The sequence below is a fragment of the Cervus elaphus genome, chromosome 3 (genome assembly GCF_910594005.1).
Source record: "Cervus elaphus chromosome 3, mCerEla1.1, whole genome shotgun sequence".
Classification (NCBI taxonomy): domain Eukaryota; kingdom Metazoa; phylum Chordata; class Mammalia; order Artiodactyla; family Cervidae; genus Cervus; species Cervus elaphus.
The window spans coordinates 43,669,027-43,675,972 of NC_057817.1; the positions used below are offsets into that span (position 1 = coordinate 43,669,027).

Genomic DNA, 6,946 nt, shown 5'->3' on the forward strand with positions numbered 1-6,946 from the left:
CTTATCTGTATTCAAAGCACTTTTGTATAATATCTCAAGTTCAACAATTCCAAGAGCAGCACAATAATAGATGCACATGTCTATACACCTCATTACCATCCTTTGTTATTATCTGTACAGTACAGAATGCAAGATTCCTGAGGGATTCCTGAGTCTTGCTATAGATACGAAGGAGCTTAACGGTAACTTACAAATCTTAGAAGCAGCAGATGTAACTATGCTAGCATAATGTAGTCTCACTACAACCTTAAAACACAAGGTAAAAGTTGGATGCAATATGCACACCACTTTGACACCAACAAACTATTAAACAAAAAGAGCTTTATTTATAGTCCTTATTCCCAGTATCTAAGAGCTTTTAGAAACTCCATTTTTAGAACACAGTGACTTGAAAAATATATTCTAAAAAGAAAAAATTATAGAAAACACAGATAATTAGAATTTTGAGTAACATTTTCCATTTCCTCTTTAGAAGCTTTTGCCAAAAACTGCTATTAAATGGACAAAACAGATTTTCTTTCATCTTTATTTCTTTCCCACAAGGCAAAGAAGAGGAAAGCAACAGGTAGAAGTGATCCACCATTAGGGCAATTAGTCCACTGTATACTTTCAAAATAAAGTTACTTAGCAAAATGCTAAGTTTTAAATACAGGAGAAAAAACTATTTTATTAAAAGTACATATTTACTGAAATAAATACTCAAAGCAACTACTGGAAAACTCAAGAAGAAGCTCTATCATGTGGTATAAGTGATGATTTCAACAAATCACTTGTGATCAAAATTATGTATAGGTGATCAAAATTACTTGTAACTGCTTTAAACAGATACTCTCTTCCTTTAATATCTTTAAGTCTACCCGTACAAGTTAAAACCTTTCACCACCCACCACGGGACAAGACCACCGAGTGCAGGCACACTACGAAATTGTCAAAACTACAAGTGTTAGGCATTAGGAACCAGTCCAATATAAAATTCAAAATCAGAACTTTAGATAATTATTCTGTAAGTCTTTAATAGACTAAGATTCTTAATTTAAACGTGAACATATTTCTAGTACTTGAGCACCTCATATACAGTTCTAGGCTTAGTAATATCCCAGAATATTGTTCTACACAGTAAATTCCAGATATAAATTCTTCAGTTCATGTGGCAAATATACGTCCTTTTTCTTTTTTTGGCCTCAGGGTAACTTGTGGGATCTTAGTTCCCTGACCAGGGATTGAACCCAGGCCCTGTGCAGTTAAAGTGTGGAGTCCTAACTGCTGAACCGCCAGGGAATTCCCCCAGTATTTTTTCTTTTGATAAGTAATTTAAATATTATTAAAACCCTGGTACATTCCTCAAATTGTCATTTCTTTCCTTTGTAAGTTTTAAGGCTGGCTCTTTTTAAAAAGTTTAAATATCTTGATCCACTATTGATACAATGAAAAATTCTTTAAGACATTACAGAAATAATAATCAGTTGCTCTGTAGCCTTGATTTGACTAATATCAGTAATAAACACATCAGTATTAGGAATATGGAGAACTGATATTTCTTTCTGTTAGTGGTGTACTTTAAAAAGTGATTTTTTTTTAAGGCAGCAAAAAAGTTCCTGGTAACTTTTCTATAAAATATAAATTATAAGATTAAAGGGATTGGTCTTAGAATCCAGTGACCAAATAGGTTCAAACTAACTACGAGATTAAACAGCAAGCCAGTCTTTATGCAAATAGATAAATTCATTCTATTCCTTGTACCAATTGCTTCCACTGTATTCATAAAATTTCCAAAGGACTAATAAATGAAAAGACTTTTAAGTTCTCAAAAGGTAATAATTAGTACCTTTTAGTAGTACTGCAAAATATTTTAAGAACACTGAAAAACATTAGGTTTTCAGCACAAGGGCAAGTCATTTGCAGATGTCTAATGTTACAATGAATCATTGCACCAGCCAAAATGTTTCTTAACTTTTTCTAAAACAAATCCAATTTGAAAAGGGTAACTCTTATTAACAGTCTTCAAAATTGATAGGAGAAAGAACAACAACAACAAAAAGGCATAAATTTAGTTACAACCTTACATGGTCTTACAAAGTTTACAACCAATCTTTATCAAGATTTTCTATAGACTGAACATGTGACATCACTGCCATAAGAGAAGACAGCTTTCGACTATTCAGTTCATAAATACTAAACTACCCCCGTGTCAGTCAAATCTAAACACTACAGATCAATAACCACTCCCTCTTTACCAATACATAACCCAGAAACACATTATTTTAAGTCTTTGGGAAAATGACACATGCATACCAATAAGATCCTGATATTCAGCAATAAAGCTGTCTACTTACACTTTTGGAAGAAAAATAAATGACACCTTTGAAAAATTAACCAAATTCTATTTCTGTGAAATCCATTCCCTATTTAATTTCACTGCCTTAATAAACACTGATCAAATACCTACAACAAAAGTCAAAGAAAACAGAACATGGATTATTTCCCATTCAAAGCTTAGACTTTATAGTTAAAACAACATGTATCATTAGTTACTATGTTATTAATCTCCACATCCGCCTTCTACCAATCTTGAATTGTATCAGAGGACGCACTTGATAACACCCTTCTTACACGGTGGCTCCTTACCATGGGGACTCTCTCTCACTTTATACAACTAAGAGAAAGTACTGAACTGCCCCAGTACAGGATTGCTTTGAGGATAAAAATCAATCTGTAAAGTTAAAATGGCTCCAAAGCCAACGTGGAAATGTTTCTTTTCGAAGGAATACAAAGATCTCTTCAAATATCATCTCTTTTAAATATTCATTAGTTAATATCTAAATATAAATGCTAAACACTGCATGCATAGGCAAGGTTCTAGGAACGAAGATACAGTAGAGAATAAAATGGATCAAGTTCCTACCCTCAAGGTACTTACATTTAACAAACCGGTATTGTCTCTACGTTAAGATACTATGGCTGTGTTTCAGGGCATACAAACAATACATGGAGTTTATAATTTAGTGGGATAACAAACAACACATAACAGACGGCAGGAAGCGATACCTGTCATAGAAAGAAGAGACGATTTTCATAGGGTGGGGGAGGGTGTTAGAGGGCAGAAGCAGCAACACTGGCATGAACCCATACCACATTTTAAAATTAAGTCAGTTTATTATTGGGTTCTTCAGTTGTATTCCCATACCTGGCACATTAAAACCAAACTGGATACAGGTGTTTCAAAGATTTACTTTCTGGCTTCTTCAGATAAGGGAGTCTCACACTTTATTATTATGACAAAAAGAAAATGCAAGTGAAACCACCTTCACAATAATGCAGAGACCGAAAGCATGGATGGGCTCAAATAAGACTATCATTCACGGCTCTGTGTCCTTAAAGTTATTTAATCTTTCTGAATATCACCTTCCTCTCTTAAAACCTGATAATGAAACTACCCAAAGGATTCTTCTACACTAAGGTACTTATATTTTTGGAGTATGATGGGACGTTTAATCCTCTACAAAATGTAATAATTCACCACAAAAGCGTCGTATTTTTTCCTCCAGCTTCTCTACTATGGATAGACTACTGTCCTTCAAGTCAGCAGGACCACTGACTAGTTATCTTATCTTTTCTAGGCCTCAGTTTCCTCCACCGTAAATTCAGAGGGTGGGACTGGATGATCTAAATAGCCCTTTCCGGCCCTTAAAAAGTCCCATGACTACATTATGACTCAAATACTATTCAAGGTTCAGCTTTCACGAGTGATACCAGCTTTAAGTTAAATGAACGTCTCCCCTTTTTATGTTACCTCTTGCTAAGATTTTGTTGAGCAAGTCCAAACAGCATTCTAATTACAAAATAAGAGGATAAAAAAATGAATTTTCGAGTTGAAAGTTTTAAGTTTTATAAGAATTATAAATTATATTTTAGATGTTTATATAGTAGATGCTATGCTACTAGCAAAACAAAAATCCAATCAGCTTAAATTTTAAAATATTAAAACCACAATCTTCATTCAGTGTCAACTTTCTACCCCGTTAAAACGTGATTTCCCATTACAGTAACACACAACTGCTCATCTTCACTCCGACCACGAGCTGCAGGGCAAAAATGTTCTAAACTAGTAAGAGGTAGCAAGCGAAGAGGAAGCAAATCGTCAGCTTTAACTCAGCAAGGAAAGTCTTTTCCCCAAAAGCTATCGGTGTTTTCAGAAGAAAAACTAGGATGTCTAGATTCAATGGGGGTAGTTTTAAATAATATTCATGGCGCTGACAGTGTTAGGATTAGACACACCGAGATGTCCGAAAAAGAGAAGAGGACAAACTTCCTGGATTTTCTTTCCCTCTGAAAGAGAAAGAGATTTCCTCTTGCTGACGATGGGAAAGGCCCCTTTAACAGTTTTTTCTCTTCGCAGTGGCTGCTTCCAGACTAGGTGGGGCTCCCTCCGCTGCCTTCCTCCTGCCACTTCCCGCAACAAACGGAGCAAAGCAGCCCGGTTTCAGGCAAACTTTTCCCCTGTCAGGCTCAAGCCCGAAAAGGGCTGGGGAGTGGTTTCCCCCGAAAGCTCTCCGCCCCTGCTCCGGACTGGGGGAAGCTGAGTCTTCGCAAAAGACAACTTTCTGGTTTCCGTTCTAACTTCCACTCACACCCGGGAAGGAACCGAGGCGGGGAGATGAGTCTTCCGGGGAGCCTGCGAGGGACGGCGGGCAGCTGAGAGGCAGCGGCGGCCGCGGGCAGAAAAGAGCAGGCGGGTGGGGGGGTCCTCGGGCTCTCACTTCCTCCGCCATATTTCAGACATTTGACCCCTTCCGCAAAGCGCGCTGTTCCCCGCGGCGGCGGCTCGTCCCCGCCGGCCTGGGAGGCAGCGCGCTCGCCGCCCCGGCGCCGGGCCCCAGCACCACCTGCCGCGCTCCGAAGCCGCCGCCGCCCTGGCCCCCTGACCGTCGCGCGCGCCCCGCCCGGCCCGCGCCGCACCCCAGCAGCTCCCCTCAGCAGGCGCCCGGCCCCCGCCCCGCGCGGCCGCCGCCGCCGCTCCCCTCAGTGGCCACGCACGCACTCTGCGAACCTCTCGCGCTGTCACCGGGTGCCCGCAGCCAGCGTCGCCTCACGCTCCCTCCGGGTCGCTGCTCCCGGCGCCACGGCGGTCCTGCCGCTACCGCTGCTGCTGCTACCGCCGCCGCCGCCGCCGCCGCTCCGGCTGGTTTACACGCCTGACTCTGGGCGAGGTTTGGCGGTGTCGCCTTGACGTCAGGCGTTCAGCCTCGCTCTCGCTTCCGTCCGCGGGCGGGGCGCGCGGGTGCGCGGCCCGGGAAGGGGCGGTACCGAAGGGCGGGGCGAGAGAGCCGAGGGGCGGGGCCATTCGTGCCGCCGCCGGGTCCCTTTCGCAGCGTTTCCTCCGCGGTGTTTCCGTTCTTCCTCCACCTCGCCCCTTCGGCCTCACCTTGACTTCTGAGAACTTAGCGGGGGTACACTGGTGCCAAGGGCTTAGAAACCGTCCGAAACTCAAAAGATGCCTTTAGTGCAAACTGTAGTTTAATCACCGACACCACCAAACAGTTGGTGCTCGCGTATTCCTTTGTGTTGGGGAAAGTGGCCGGAGAAGTAACAGTGCTGTTGCCACACCTAGAGCTCCCGTGAAGGTGCCTAGGCCAGGGCAGTCTTTTTCATTCTTGAAATGGTGTCTCCTAAAAGGTCAGGTGTCTTCTTTCTAATTCTTTCCAAATTACCCGGTCAAATTCAGTTAATCGGTCCATAATCCCGAACAACTTTGTACCTAAATCAACCAAATGAGTAAAATAAAGCACATATTTAAATGCTTGACTCGAGCACTCTAAAAGAATTACCCATAGAGGTCTTTATGATGTGACTACTGGGCAACAGAAAGCACTTTCTGTTCCAAAATGCCTCGTTTCAAAAAGGGTGGGGACTTAACAGTGGAATTTACCACTATTAGAGAAAAGACTAAAATACAACTACCCTTTATACAAAATGTTAGCTTTTATGACATTGAGTTTTGATGGACAAAATTATTCAAACAGCAAAGTGCAGGGAGAACTTGGGACTGGGAGGTCATTAAAGATTTATTTTTGCTTAGTCCATAGTTTAACTGGACCCTGTTATAAAGCATTCTTGAAATACATTTTTATGAATTTTTGTAAATTTGGAAGATTAGTGAAAATATGATTACTTTTACTCTTTTTAAGAATACTAGTAATTGAAAACTAAGTTAGAGGAATAGATAAGAATGAACTATAATTATCCTTAGTTTTTTTGTATCTAAATGCTTTCTGGATGTTTCATGATTTAGGTTGATTGAATATGTTACATATTTTGGTAATTTGTTTCCTTAGAAAACCCTTTTAAAAGGGAGATTTCAAAGGCAAGTGTCAGAGCAGTCTGTAGGAATTCTTGTAAATTCTGAATGAATGAATCTCCAATAAACTTGAATTTATTGACCTTTCAATTATTGCATAAAACTTTGAAAAGTCTGTAAACTGAGTTCATAGAAGCAATGTTACCTGGCTATACTGTTTTTTCCTTTCTCTCTCTCTTTTTAAACTGTTTGATTGACCTTTGGGCAATTGATTTTCTTTTTTCCCCTGGAAAGAGTCGGTTTTAGAAGACTGGAGCTAGAATTATTTCGAGTTTGAGAGAATATGTAAAATAGTTTAATTAAAATACGTTTGTAAGAAAAGAAAAACATTTGTTTTCTTCTGTTAGACTGAAATCGTCCCATGTGTATTAGGCTCTTCTCTCTATGCGGAGAATGCCAGACTGTACATCTTTTAAGCATGTAAGTTTGCTCAATCACTTAAGTCATGTCCGACTCTTTGCAACCCCATGGACTGTAGTCCACTAGGCTCCTATGTCCATGGGATTTTCCGGGCAAACATCTTTTAAGTGCTGAATTCATTTTTGGGTTTGCGTTCTTGAAAGCTCCTATCACCTTGAAAACTTCACCACG

General features: G+C 40.5%; 1 protein-coding gene across 2 annotated transcripts in view; it reads right to left on the bottom strand.

Moving 5' to 3' along the window:
- The window catches only part of RAP1B (RAP1B, member of RAS oncogene family), a 43,401-nt gene extending 38,170 nt beyond the window's left edge, over positions 1-5,231 (bottom strand). Inside the window, exon 1 of one of the 2 annotated variants that reach the window (XM_043887751.1) lies at positions 5,039-5,231. The gene's annotated coding sequence lies outside the window, so the exon portion shown is untranslated. The remainder of the gene's footprint in view (positions 1-5,038) is intronic. The other variant, XM_043887743.1, reaches the window with a different exon arrangement.
- Positions 5,232-6,946: the final 1,715 nt, after the last annotated feature.